The sequence below is a fragment of the Amblyomma mixtum genome, chromosome 6 (genome assembly GCF_055824585.1).
Source record: "Amblyomma mixtum isolate Tamu chromosome 6, ASM5582458v1, whole genome shotgun sequence".
Classification (NCBI taxonomy): Eukaryota; Metazoa; Arthropoda; class Arachnida; order Ixodida; family Ixodidae; genus Amblyomma; species Amblyomma mixtum.
In genome coordinates this window covers 67,748,241-67,760,826 of record NC_143017.1, presented here as the reverse complement: position 1 = coordinate 67,760,826, position 12,586 = coordinate 67,748,241, and the positions used below count along the sequence as shown (strand labels likewise).

General features: G+C 46.4%; 1 protein-coding gene and 1 non-coding gene across 2 annotated transcripts in view; one reads left to right on the top strand and one right to left on the bottom strand.

Annotated features, from left to right (window-relative positions):
• LOC149339297 (uncharacterized) overlaps window positions 1-12,586 on the top strand; it is a 306,061-nt gene that overhangs the window by 27,418 nt on the left and 266,057 nt on the right. The gene's annotated exons all lie outside the window — the stretch shown is intronic.
• On the bottom strand, window positions 6,593-6,664 carry TRNAA-CGC (transfer RNA alanine (anticodon CGC)). Its single transcript has one exon. It is a non-coding gene; the product is annotated as a tRNA-Ala (tRNA).

Below are 12,586 nucleotides of genomic sequence, written 5' to 3'. Positions count from 1 at the left end.
TAATTTACGTGCAGTAAGACTAATAGACGAGAAAGGCAACTAATAAAACCAGGCTGCGGAAGAGTGGGGAAGTCAACGCAGAAGGAAGGGCCGGAAAGGCAGGGAAAAAAAGGCGAGGATGTGTTGTCAGTGGCGCTGCACGGTGAGGAAATGAGGGACTAGGGAAAAGAATCAGGGAAAATAAAAAGAAAGAGGCATTGGAAACACCCACCACACTGCTTTAGAGAAGGGAGCAACCGAATGTCTCTTCCACCCTTTTTTCAGTTGTTTCATTCGTTCTCTTCAGGCGCTTCTCCTTGGTCTAGTTTGTGTCTTCCTGTAACGCTAACCAGATGGAGCAGTATGTTTAGTTTGTTTTTATAAGAGTTTAACGTCAAAAAGCGACTCAGGTTATAAGAGACACCGTAGTGAAGGGTATATAACAAGGTATACAACAAAGTATACAACAGCTGTATCCTACCGGTACTCACTTATGGGGCAGAAACGTGGAGGCTAACAAAGAGGGTTCAGCTTAAGTTAAGAACAACGCAGCGAGCTATGGAAAGGAAAATGGTAGGTGTAACGTTAAGAGATCCGAAGAGGGCGGAGTGGATGAGGGAACAAACGCCGGTTAATGACATCTTAGTTGAAATCAGGAGGAAGAAATGGGCTTGGGCAGGGCAGGAGAAAGCAAACGTAGCAGGGGACGGCAGAAAGTTAGGTGGGCGGATGAGATTAAGAAGTTCGCGGGGATACAGTGGCGGCAACTGACAAAGGACAGGGTTAGTTGGAGAGACATGGGAGAGGCCTTTGCCCTGCAGTGGGTGTTATCAGGCTGATGATGATGATGACGAGTGAAGGGTTCCGGGTAATTTTGGCCACATGGGGTTCTTTAATGTGCACTGACATCGCACAATACACGGGCCTCTAGCATTTCGCCTCCATCGAAATCCTAGAGGCCCGTGTACTGTGCGATGTCAGTGCGCGTTAAAGGGCAACTGACCACCCTCTGGTCGAAAACACTCTCTACCTCTTTTGGAGCGAGCCTCCTCTCCTTCCGCTCCCTCCTCGAGATTTTTCTCTCCCGCGCCTCGTCGAGTAGGCTCGGCAAGGCAAAATCACCGTTCCTCCTCCGATGTTAGCCGGAGGCGTGGTGTCTCGTGGAGTGCGTCACAAGGCTACGTCATGGCCCCACCTTGAATAGAATTCTTTTCTTGGTTTTTGCTTGCTACCCGGTCAATTTGAGGGGGGGGGGGGGGGGGGGGCTCGACCACCTAAACTTGTTAGCGAGCGCATCCTTTCATACATCTGTTTGTCATCCGCAGTTAGCGAGCCACCTTTTCATTTTGTTTTAGGCCTCCCCATCGTATCACGACCGGAGGGGCGGAAGTCGGTTTTGTTCGAAACACGCGGCGAAGCGCGGACCAATTCACTCAGTTTTACTATTTTGTACTTTTTATGGCTAGGGTTCAAGGCTGTCACCGTACGCTCCCTCCGCAGTTTTTTTTTTTGTTGTTGTTGTTCCTCCTTCATGCGGGTTTGTAGGCTTGTGCCAAGACAAAAGGCGCTGCGAAAAGCGTTGTGCAGACGACGCGACGCCAAGGCTACGCCCAACCTTCTCCCGTCACTCAGAACGATGCACCAATGGAGTGCCTTTAGCGAAAGTAACCCCCCATGACGTCAACGGGGTTCAGAGTAGTGGGGCGGGGCCGTTTTTGTAGAAGGAAAGAACGAGCTGGCTTTGATTTGAATTTTCGCAGCTTTTCGGGGCGCGCGTGGCTCTAGTATTTTTCACAGGTTATCTTCGATGCCTTATCTATGCAGTGGGCTTGTTTTTCAAAAATGTCCGGACCCTGGTCAGTGGCCCTTTAAAGTCCCCCGGGTGGTCGAAATTCCTGGAGCCCTTAACTACGGCGTCCATCATAGCCTGAGTGGCTTTGGGACGCTAAACCCCCATAAATCAAACCAAACCGAAATGCGATCGCCGCGGCCGGGATAATGGAAATACACGGCCGGAATCGAAGCCGCGTCTTGCGGGTCAGCAGCCGAGCACCATAACCACTTAGTCACCGCGGCGGGTCGCGTTGTATGTTGTGAATGAACTTATTTCCTGTAGGAAATAAATATTTCTTTCTCACCAGAACTGCTCAACATTTTCAAGTTCCCGATTCTTAAGATTTGGTAGATAAAAGCTATAATTAGCAAAAAGAGGTAAATTCGGAGCTAGGCTTTCTAGACTGAGCTAAATTAGCTGCGCGCCGCTCCAGCAAGTTTTTGGTACCTTGTGACTTTTAAAAGTAGTTATATCTAGGTATCAAACAACTAAACTGGCCCTCCTGGTTCTAATTATGCCTTTGTGTGAGTCACAGTAAAACCGATACCCGACGGTTGTGTTTGGTACAACAGAGATAGACATAAAGAAAAACAAAAGTTTAAAAGGAGGGAGCCGCAAGTGATTCAGACGTCGGGAACGCTTTATTTCGTCCGGAACCCGAAATAGCATATACGATAGGTCCTCTCGATTTCTCTTCTTCTCTTTCGCCAGGTGTACCGCAGTAGACGAAGCCTCTTACTTTATCACGTTACCGCGTTTATCAGGTTGTGAGCTTTTTACTCTGCTTCCCAACAAACAAAATGAGCGCGCCTTTGCCTCCGGCTTTATAAATAGCGCCGCGCACCGGTCGGACGTCTGCGCAGGAAACAAAGAAAAAAGATGGCGTGCATAATAGAGCGCGAAGGTGCGGCGGAGCCTGTTCTGCGCTCGCGGGGAGAGAGAGAGGAGAAAATAGCGTTATAGATATCCGGGCATTTCGCAGCGTCGCGACTGTGCCGGGTGTTTCGTTGTTGTCGCCTCGCCTTTCGCGTTCTCCTCGAGGAAGGCCGTAAATTGTCAGTTACACGAAAGGCGACATGCGACGAGCTCTCTTTCTTATCGGGTCCGCCGCACGCTCAAGGCTTTTTTCTCTGCAGCGCCCAGGCGATGCCGGCCGCCCTGCCGGCTAGGGCTTCGGCTTCGTCTCTGAATATTTTCCTGCGCCGCTCGCGCTCCGCCGCAGCCATTGCTGCGCCGCATCCATTTCATTCGCCATAACTCTTGGTTTAAGGCTGAAAGCAGCAGCAGCGGCGGCCGCGGTGGCGATGGCGATGGAGCCGCTGCTTCTGCGCACGTGACAAGCGAGGTTCTGGTGGAGGACCGCTGTTTTACTTGACCCCTGGCTGGATTTGTCTAACTGTGCATCAGTGCGATACACGGGTCTCTCGCTCCTGAGATGAGGTGGAGCTGTTTTTCCTTGTTAGCTGCGGTTTTTCGCACTAATTTATTTAAAAAAGAAAGTCTGTTGAGTCTCAAGTCTGACTTAAATACCGCAGTGGCTGTGGAAGCGGTTTCTGAGACGGTGTTTGGCATAATTTGCGCGTATGTTTTCTTTAGCATCTCTTAGTCGTGAACAGTCACGGCGCTTAGTAAAACACGTTGCTGGGCTAGTTGGTTATGCATTTTCTTTCGTTCAAATTTAAGAAGCGCTAACTTTTAGTACGAATACACAGAGGACATGACAGGACGGGCAGGTCCTCTGTGTATTCGGCCTAAAAGCTAGCGCTGCTTAAATTTGAACGAAAGTCACGGCGCACTTACATGAATGCTGCAAGTCTTGTCGACGAACCAAGTGCGTGCATTTTTTTCCTTCTCTGCCACGGTTGTTTTCATTTAAATAAATAATGAATCGCTACAGCTCTTCCTGAATATATAATTTTGTATGTCCATGTTCAGCATATTTATGGCACTACTCAAGTAACGACGAGAAATTATCTCGGGAAAGAAAAACGAAAATGAAATCTGAATAGTCCATTGAAAAAAGATCATATTGAATGAACCTAATTCCTTTTAAATTTCTTAGCACAACGCGAAGGTTTTCCATCTATACAAGCACCAGTACTGAAAAGGGGAAAAATGGGACCGTGTAGTTATAACTGTATGTGTTTCTGAACTGGAAGATTAGAAACGTATTGCGACCTCACTTCAGCTTTGAAAACGCACACACACACAAAAAATAAGCTGGCTGTTTTGATAGAAACGGCAGTTGTGCCTGCGGGGCTCAGACTTCAACGATGTTGCAACGCCAAAAGAATCCGCGTCTACTAGAACCATCATCCGAACAGACACTTCTGGCACGGGCGGTTTTTTCATGCTTAATAACCCAGCATGGTTTGATTTGATTTGATTTATTGGGGTTTAACGTCTCAAAGCAACTCAGGCTATGAGGAACGCCATAGTGAAGGGCTCCGGAAATTTCGACAACCTGGGGTTCTTCAACGTGCACTGACATCGCACAGTACACGGGCCTCTAAAATTTCGCCTCCATCGAAATTCGACCGCCGCGGCCGGGATCGAACGCGTGTCTTTCGGGTCAGCATTCGAGCGCCATAACCACTGAGCCACCGGGGCGGTGCTAACCCAGCATGTATTTATAAACAAGAGAATTACGGGCTTAGTTCACCTAGTCAGGTATAATTCGGGTGATGTTTTTTCAGTAATGCTACATTGTAGCTTGTGCTGTTGCGACTGAAACATGAACGAAGCCATGACTAACAAGTAACACCGTTCCATCTTGGAACTTTTTAATGCCAGAGAATTTTTTTTGTTATTCTTTATTATGGCTAGTTATGAGCATAAAATAGATTAACTACGTCTTTCAGAGGACTGCTCTGCACACGGTGCACATTCAAAACACGAAGAAAAAACGGCTGTCTTGACGCCTTAAATTGCATACCACTTACGCGGATGCTAAACCGATCGTTTATCACGTGTTCATAAATAAAAGTAACTAGCGCGTTAGCACTTCAACTTGGTCTGCTTATGAACAAAAATATCTGGCCATGGAAGGCAATAAAACGTTTGAGCCGCCAGGAGTAATAACGCGCCGTAAAGTACTAATATTTAAGAATCTGGGAGTTTCTTCCTGTTAGAAAACAATAAGATTATCAAGCTCTGCTTGGCTCATTAATGCAATTTCTGAACATCGAAACAATGCTTCTGAAAGAGGCTCCACGAGCTTATTATGCATGCATACATCCAGCGGGATGCCTTCTCAGTGATAAGCGTTAATTGGCTCTATCTCAGCATGACACAAATGACCGTCTACGCGTGCCATAGGTACATATTATATTGTTCGTGTTTTTTCATACACAAGCCTCGCCTCGAAAAAAAAAATGCAGAATCAGTGGTTAAGCGGTACGAGGCGGCAGGAAAGTAAGATGTATGCAAGTTATTAGTGTTGATCTTCCTTCTCACTTCTGGGCGGGCATTACATTGTAAGTGAGAAGTACAGCTTTATGAAGTAACAAACTGCGCAAAGCAAGCATGGACGAAAAGGAAAGAGGACAGGCGCTGACTCGCAGTTTTCTTTATCCGGAAGTACGCGCATTTTATACCTTCACATTTCGCAGATCATCACTCAATCGATGTTTGAAAACCTTTATTTCTGATACAAGACGATCGATGGATAACTTACACAATCACTTCTTTTCTTGCTTTTTTTTTAAAAAATGAACCTGGGCTGTTCACCCTTCTCGTGAATTTTTCTTTTTTTGTCTTAGTCAACAAAGGCTGACAAGGCTTGTTACTCGTAGCCTTAGGGCTGGCGCTGCAATGCAGGAGTAAATTAGACTGTGCTTTTTATTTTTTGCATTGAATTTGGTAAGCTATGAATGATTGTGCAAGCTATCACCTTGTATCAGAAAGAAGGTAGGTTTTCGCACTGCGACTGAGGGATGACATGGGAGGTATGAAGGTGTGAAATGTTTGTACTTCCTTATGAAATCAGTTATGAGTCTTTGCCTGTCCTGTTCACCTTTTGTTTCATGTTTGGTTTTCGCCGTTCCTTTCTTAATGATGTACGGCGAACTCACCCAACAGTGTGCTCTCGAGAAGTATTGCCATGGTGTAAACCCCAGCATGTTTATGATATATTATCAGAAGGTACCCTGTGAAATTGAGATTGCTACACTAAGAAATTGTCAACTTCCTTTGCGAAACACCGAAATCAATGAAAGCTGCGGAGGAGTGATGCGCTCTGCTACCTTACTTTGACTTTCCTGACACAAAACACGTTGCACAACCTAGCACACATCCTATTGCGAGTAGTATAATCCCATAATGCATTGCGTGCAGCTAGCCAGGCTTCCCGTTTTCGGGCATCTATTATTCATTCGAAACTGGTGGCAGTTTTGGTGCAGAAGTCTTTGCTTGCGCCTATTTCAAAATCGTGCTCTGCAGCCCCCCCCCCCCCCCCCCTCCTCCTCCTCCCTTTAGCGCCTGACACGTAACAGGCACTGGTTATATGATACCCGTCTTGGAGACATGCCCCAGGGCATAAAGAGAACTGTAGCGTCATTGCATAAACCTGCAATGCAGTTAGAATCAAAGCACGGTCTCGGAGGGCAATTTCTTTCACCATTCTCCACTGGTTATGTTCAAAACAATACGAAAAGTAAAAAAGAAAAAAAATCGCTCGCTCTAGGCAGTATATGAACGGAGCGCAGGACCATACGTAAGGCGAAAAAAAGGATGCTGAAACTTGATGTAGCCCGTGTAAAAAAAAAAACCTTTTTTTTCTGGAGGTGCCGGGGTTCGAACCCGGGGCCTCTCACATGCGAAGCGAGCGCTCTACCACTGAGCTACACCCCCAACCCAGAATGGGAAGCCATCGCTACTCTAACCATAGATATCGTCGAACATGATCTACTAGAATGCGGTCATGTGTGGTTTTAATGGCCACTACCCTATAATGCTGGTACAAACACCAATTCACCTGGAATCATAACTTGTGCCACTTTGCCCCTGAACTATACTCATTAGCTTCAAGGCAGGGCCTCAGAGGTGACTTTCTTTTAAAATTCAAATCACACGACGTGTTCCAGAAAGAAAAAAAAAAGAAAACGGAATGGCTTCAAGACGAGAGGAGGTGCTGAGGTTCGAACTCGGGACCTCTTACATGCAAATTGAGCTCTCTACCACTGAGCTGCACCCCCCTTTTTTTTTTCTTTATTGCCGGAAAACAATACATGCGCAGGCATAAAAAGTCGCTAGCCAGACTTTGGCTAAGGCGACGGATTAAAACATTTTCATTTCGATCAATTTGTCCATAACTGCCACCCAGTCCGGTGGCTGAGGTTGACTGCGGAGAACATCTCTCAGAGAAACTACACTTTCTATAAAGTTTTCCCTGACTGGTTTCACATTTGCGTCTGCGTGCCTAGCCGCCATCCTAGTTTTCCAGATGCTGTGGAGGCCCAGTAGCATAAACATATCGTATGGCACTTCGCGACTTTCTATAGGCAGGAACCGGATGCCAGGTAGCTCTTAAAAAAAGAGCTACCTGAGCTGCACGCCCTGCACGTGACGCATAACCATCACAACTCTAGTTAAAAGTGCCACGAAGACATGTCCGGTAGAAACAACAAGCAAACAAACAACGCTTCATTGTATGGCCCCATAGAGCAGTCACAATCACCGGTTCTCCGCTCGTCGTCACCAGCGCCGATACCAGCCGTTTTGCTCCCATGTTCAAACTTAGCTCGCCACACGGGCCAAGCACATAGACTTCAGCAGACACTGACAAACTTTACGACAGCCAGGAAGGAGAGAGGGATGAAAAAGGCATGAACGAGAACAGCGCAGAAATGGCCGTATTTTTGAGCCTATTACAGGAATTAAAATGCATTTCTCTGGGGGGGGGGCACTGAAAAAGCCAGTAACAACTATGCACTGTAGTGAAATTTACTCTGTGACACACGTGATAATTACTTTGATGCATGCACTAATGCTACGCCGGCTTCGATCAGTGGGATGTTAGCATTGGCAGAAGTATATTTTTGTAAGGCAGGATCAGAATGCCATGTCGTCTGGTCTCAGCTTTAGCACCCATAATTCGCAAGAGTAGCCATGATCATCCTAGTTCTGTTATTACAATGTTGTCGGAGTAATCCTAACGGCCGTACATGTTTTTAGGAAGCCGCTAAAAAAATTACGAGGACACTTTGGCAACTAAAGTGTTGAGAGGCGAAAGCCGAGTACACTATGCCTTGAAGACTTGCGGCGGATGTGGAGTCACGCCGTTCCGTAGCTATATCGATGCACAAATTATACATATTTTGGTGATCTTAAGTGTTAATTACTCTTAATTACACATTTTCCCATCGAATCTGACAGAAATCCGGCGTTTTCTCGACCATTCTGTGACAATTTTCACTATGCCACGACGGCTTCCGGTGGATGTGACGTCACACTTTTACCGTGGCTATATCGACGTCTGCGTTATTTTGATAAAATTTTGACATTTTTGACTATAATTAATTAAAAAATTACTCTACAGTCATCAAAGGTGGCTTCTAGGTTCATCTTTTTCCTCCTCTTCTGAAGCAACCATTCGTTTTTTCTTATCTTTTTTAGTCCTCGAATTAACACGAGTTAAACGCTGCCAAAGGTGTGACAGCCTCTGATAACGGACGATAGTATGAGCCATTATAGACTTTCGTCTTAAAAGGCCTTTGAGCAAACTGAACTCAGCGAGAGCAAGTTGTGAACCCACGTCACAAGGCTGCTTCGTGTTATTTAGGCGCGTCATTTTTACAGGATATCGGACGGCGGCCGATACGACCCCATACAGTACGGTGCGACGCGATAGCTAAAAAGTTCAGTAGCCACGGAGCGCTCTCGCTGCTAATGTAACCACAATCATCATGCGTGACGAGCAATGTTAGCGAGGAAAAATATATATAGTCTGCGAGTTTCGTTTTAACTTGTGACACATTCGCTCTCGCCGAGCTCGCAGCATTGATGATTGCCTAGGACAATTATGCTCTTGCAATCATAGTCATAAAGGAAACACATTGTGTGTAACCTGCGCACTGCAACCCCCCTGAGCAGCTAAGTAGTTTTGGCGTTCTGCTGCTGGTCCCAGTGTCACGGGATAAATCAGCAGCGGCGAACGTATTGTTATGGAGGCGAAAAACGCACAAAAAAAAAAAACGCTCGTGTAATGTGCGCTGTCAGTGCACATCAAAGAACCTCAGGTGGCCAAAATTAATCTGGAGCCGCCCACTACGGGGTCCCTCATAGCCCATGTGTCACTGCTTAATTAAACCTCACAAATTTTGATTCACGGCTCACGAGATTAGGGCTACTATGCCGAGTCTACACCTCACTGGCCGTGCTAATCTAAATTGAACAAGTTAAATACTGCAGGGCATTCATACCCCGAAACGTAAAGTAGAAAAATACAAATTGTGCTATAATACATGGTCTGTTCTGAAAGTAGTAGGACTGATTTTTTAAACAAAATTTATTCAAGAGAATAGCACAAACGATTACAATTTTTCAAGGTAGCACCCTTCCGCACCTACACGCTGCTGCCAATGAGATTTACAGTTTTCGAACGCCTCCAGGAACGCCAGGACCAGAGTGCTGTTTAACTCCCTCGTCACGGCCTGTTGAACCACTTCTACCGATCCGTAATGTTTCCCCTTGAGCGTCGATTTTATTCTCGGGAATAGAAAAAAGTCTGCCGGGGCCAAGTCGAGACTGTAGGGGGGCTGAGGCAGCGTTGCCGCCTTGTGCTGGCCAAAAAATCGGGGTCCTCATTCACATGATGAAGAAGATCCACCGGTTGGCCTTTTCCTCCTCTGACAACACTCCCGGCACCAACTTCGCGCACGCTTTCCTCATGGATAAGTTTTCTGTCACGATCTCAAAAACTTGGGTTTGAGGAATGCTCAAGTCATCAGCAATCATTCTGATACTCATTCTACGATCACTATTAAGTAAATGTTTCACTCGCTACACATTTTCGTTGGTCTTGCTGGTCGAAGGGCGTCTGGAGCGGTCGTCTTTCTCCACTCTTTCGTTACCTTCTCGGAACAGCTTGTGCCACTCAAAAAACATCTGATCTACCCATGGAAGCGTCACCGTAGGCCTTCTTAATCATTTTGTGAGTCTCTTTGCCCGTTTTACCAAGATTTACTCAAAATTTGATCGCGTATCGCTGATCCAGTAAACGCTCGATGATTCTGCGTGACGAGACGTTTCGACAGGGGTTCACAGTACAAGCGACCTCCTCTCTTCAACGGCCGAGAGCCGACTGCCGATTTTCCCCAGCATTCCCAATATCCCCCTTCAACGATCCTGCACGCGCAGACCACCTCTCGTCCGCCCGTTCGCCCAGGAAAAAACCAGTCCTACTACTTTCAGAACAGACCCTGTATAACACTTGGTTAGCTCACGGGAACAGTGGACTGATCTCTACTCACGTAAAGTGTATGTACTGGCCAACCCGTACAACCAACAAACTTAACTGGCATGAAGTTTGTTAAGGCTATTTTACTTTTTCGGCGAAGCAGCCAAAATATAGAAATCAACAAAACCACGGGACATGCACAGCACAGAAATGCCCTCGAACATCGTACGCTTTTGTGTTATTCTGTGCTGCTGCAAACTGGAACTACTTTGCGTAGCCGGTCGGGTTTTGACGTTGCGAGTTCACAGCCAAGTTAACAGTGTTGTGATCGGCACCGCCGCGCCCTTTTTAATCAGGGATGTTGAGATCGCAAAGTAATTAAAGCACAGATGTCGATTTGTGTAAGCCTGTTTATACATTTTTTTGCAGATGTTTTGCTTCCTTTTTGTGCATTGCTATTTTTACACTGTTGTTTCGTATTAACCACATTCTTTTTGATCAAGGACTGCAAGCCTGGAAAGTGAACGACTGAACGAACACAGAGGTCAAATTGAAGTTGTCCTGTGTTTATAGATTACCGTAATAAGGGAGTAATTACTCATTGGCATCCACCCAAGCGCAGCCATACGGCTACAAAGGAAAGCTATACAGCTTTCTCAGAAACTTTGTAGTTAAAGAAAAATTCGTCCTGGTCCGGGGTTCGAACCCGGGACCATCGCTTCACCGGAGCAGTCGCTCTACCAACTGAGCTAACCGGGACGGCAAGCTTATGGCAGGGCGAGAGCGAATTGATCAATAACTCGAAGTGTGAACAGTTGGAACACAAATTTACACAGTGGGAACACAAATTTACTCAACCTTGGGGGATTCCCCTAAACATTTGACCAATAGATTAGTGTGTTCTAATCACAAAAGGCGCCAGGTTAACTGAAAACCCTGATTTCGTGTGCTTGAAAATGACAGTAAATTAGGCGCAGGTTTCGGGTATCTTCGGACACTGAGGTGTTTCAAAAGAGTTTTTTCGAAGATCCCTGACGCTGGCCTACGTTGCCATTCATTTCTAGGCGGTGATAACGGAGTTCTTTTCGGTCTTGACGTCACAAGTTTGAACTATGTGCTGGGCAAATAAATGCGTCTTTTGCGGTTGGGAAAAATTCAGTATAGCCAGAAAGGGCCATAGAACGCATGTTTACTAAGCACAATAGTTGCATGAAATAAGACTACTTCAATGTCTCTTAAAGGTTTCTCAAGCTTCACCTTCGGAAAGCGTTCACTATAGGACTACTTTTCGCAACCGCAGGAAATTCGACTTTTCTGTATGCTTAGATTCAGGTGCCCGAAACGTGCGTGAAGTTGATATGATATGAAAGTCAGCCTTACGAAACAGCTACTTAGAAACAGTGCGTTCACGCTGTCTTGAGGAAAACTTGTTTTTCCTTGGCATATACAGCACTTTGATGACTCTGCCGTTTTCACTGATCCCCACTATCAATATCTTCATCAGCCAGGTGAAATGGCCCCCAGGCCGGTAAGGAAGAGATAACGAAGCCTGTTTTAGCGAAGTGAAGTATCTCGTAACGTCACTCCACCGTATCTTACGCGTCCCTCGACTACGTTTTACTGCCTTCAGGTTCGCTATATCATTATAAAACAGCTCCGCTTATTTGTTTCGTTCATTTAAAACGTTGATCAGGTATGTTCACCCTTTACTTTTTCCCAAAAAGGTTTGGCTAGACTCTGCGTTCGCAAGCGCCTTACGTCGGCCGTGCCAGAAGCGCTTGCAGAAAGATCAGTGATCTCCTCTGTAACGAAATGACGGACCCCTCTCAAGAATACCATGCCTGTCCCTGGGTGAGAACCTGAGCTCTCTGGCTCAATATTTTCCGCCTTATAACCCAGGGGAGGGCACTAGCCGGCGTCTTAATTTCGCGATAAGAGCGCGGGGCTCATTCTACTGCGCAGTCGAGTGCACTTCAACGTAGGGGCGCAGTGTAAGAGCTGCAGTGCCCTTCCCTCTCCGGCCACCCTTTGTCCCCCGCTGCCGGCGCGGAAGAGGAAATGCCGTCGGGGAACGAAGTTTAACAGGCGTGCTCTTTGCGCGCCGCTCCGAGTCATATGGACCGTGGTCCATTACTTAAGAACTATGGCCGCGCGATAAACACTTCTCATTGGCGTTATGAGGGCCATTTCCGTAGACGTTGAAGAAAACGACGTGCGCTGTATACGTGCGTACGAAGCTCCATTTTCTACCCGTACACTCTTTTTGCTTTAGATACGCCATAAACTGCAGCCTCTTCGCAGATTTTTTTTTTTGTTTAACTTTCTATGTACCACTTTCCGCGTTTTATTTCATTCTCGAAGCTGGGAAGAAAGTG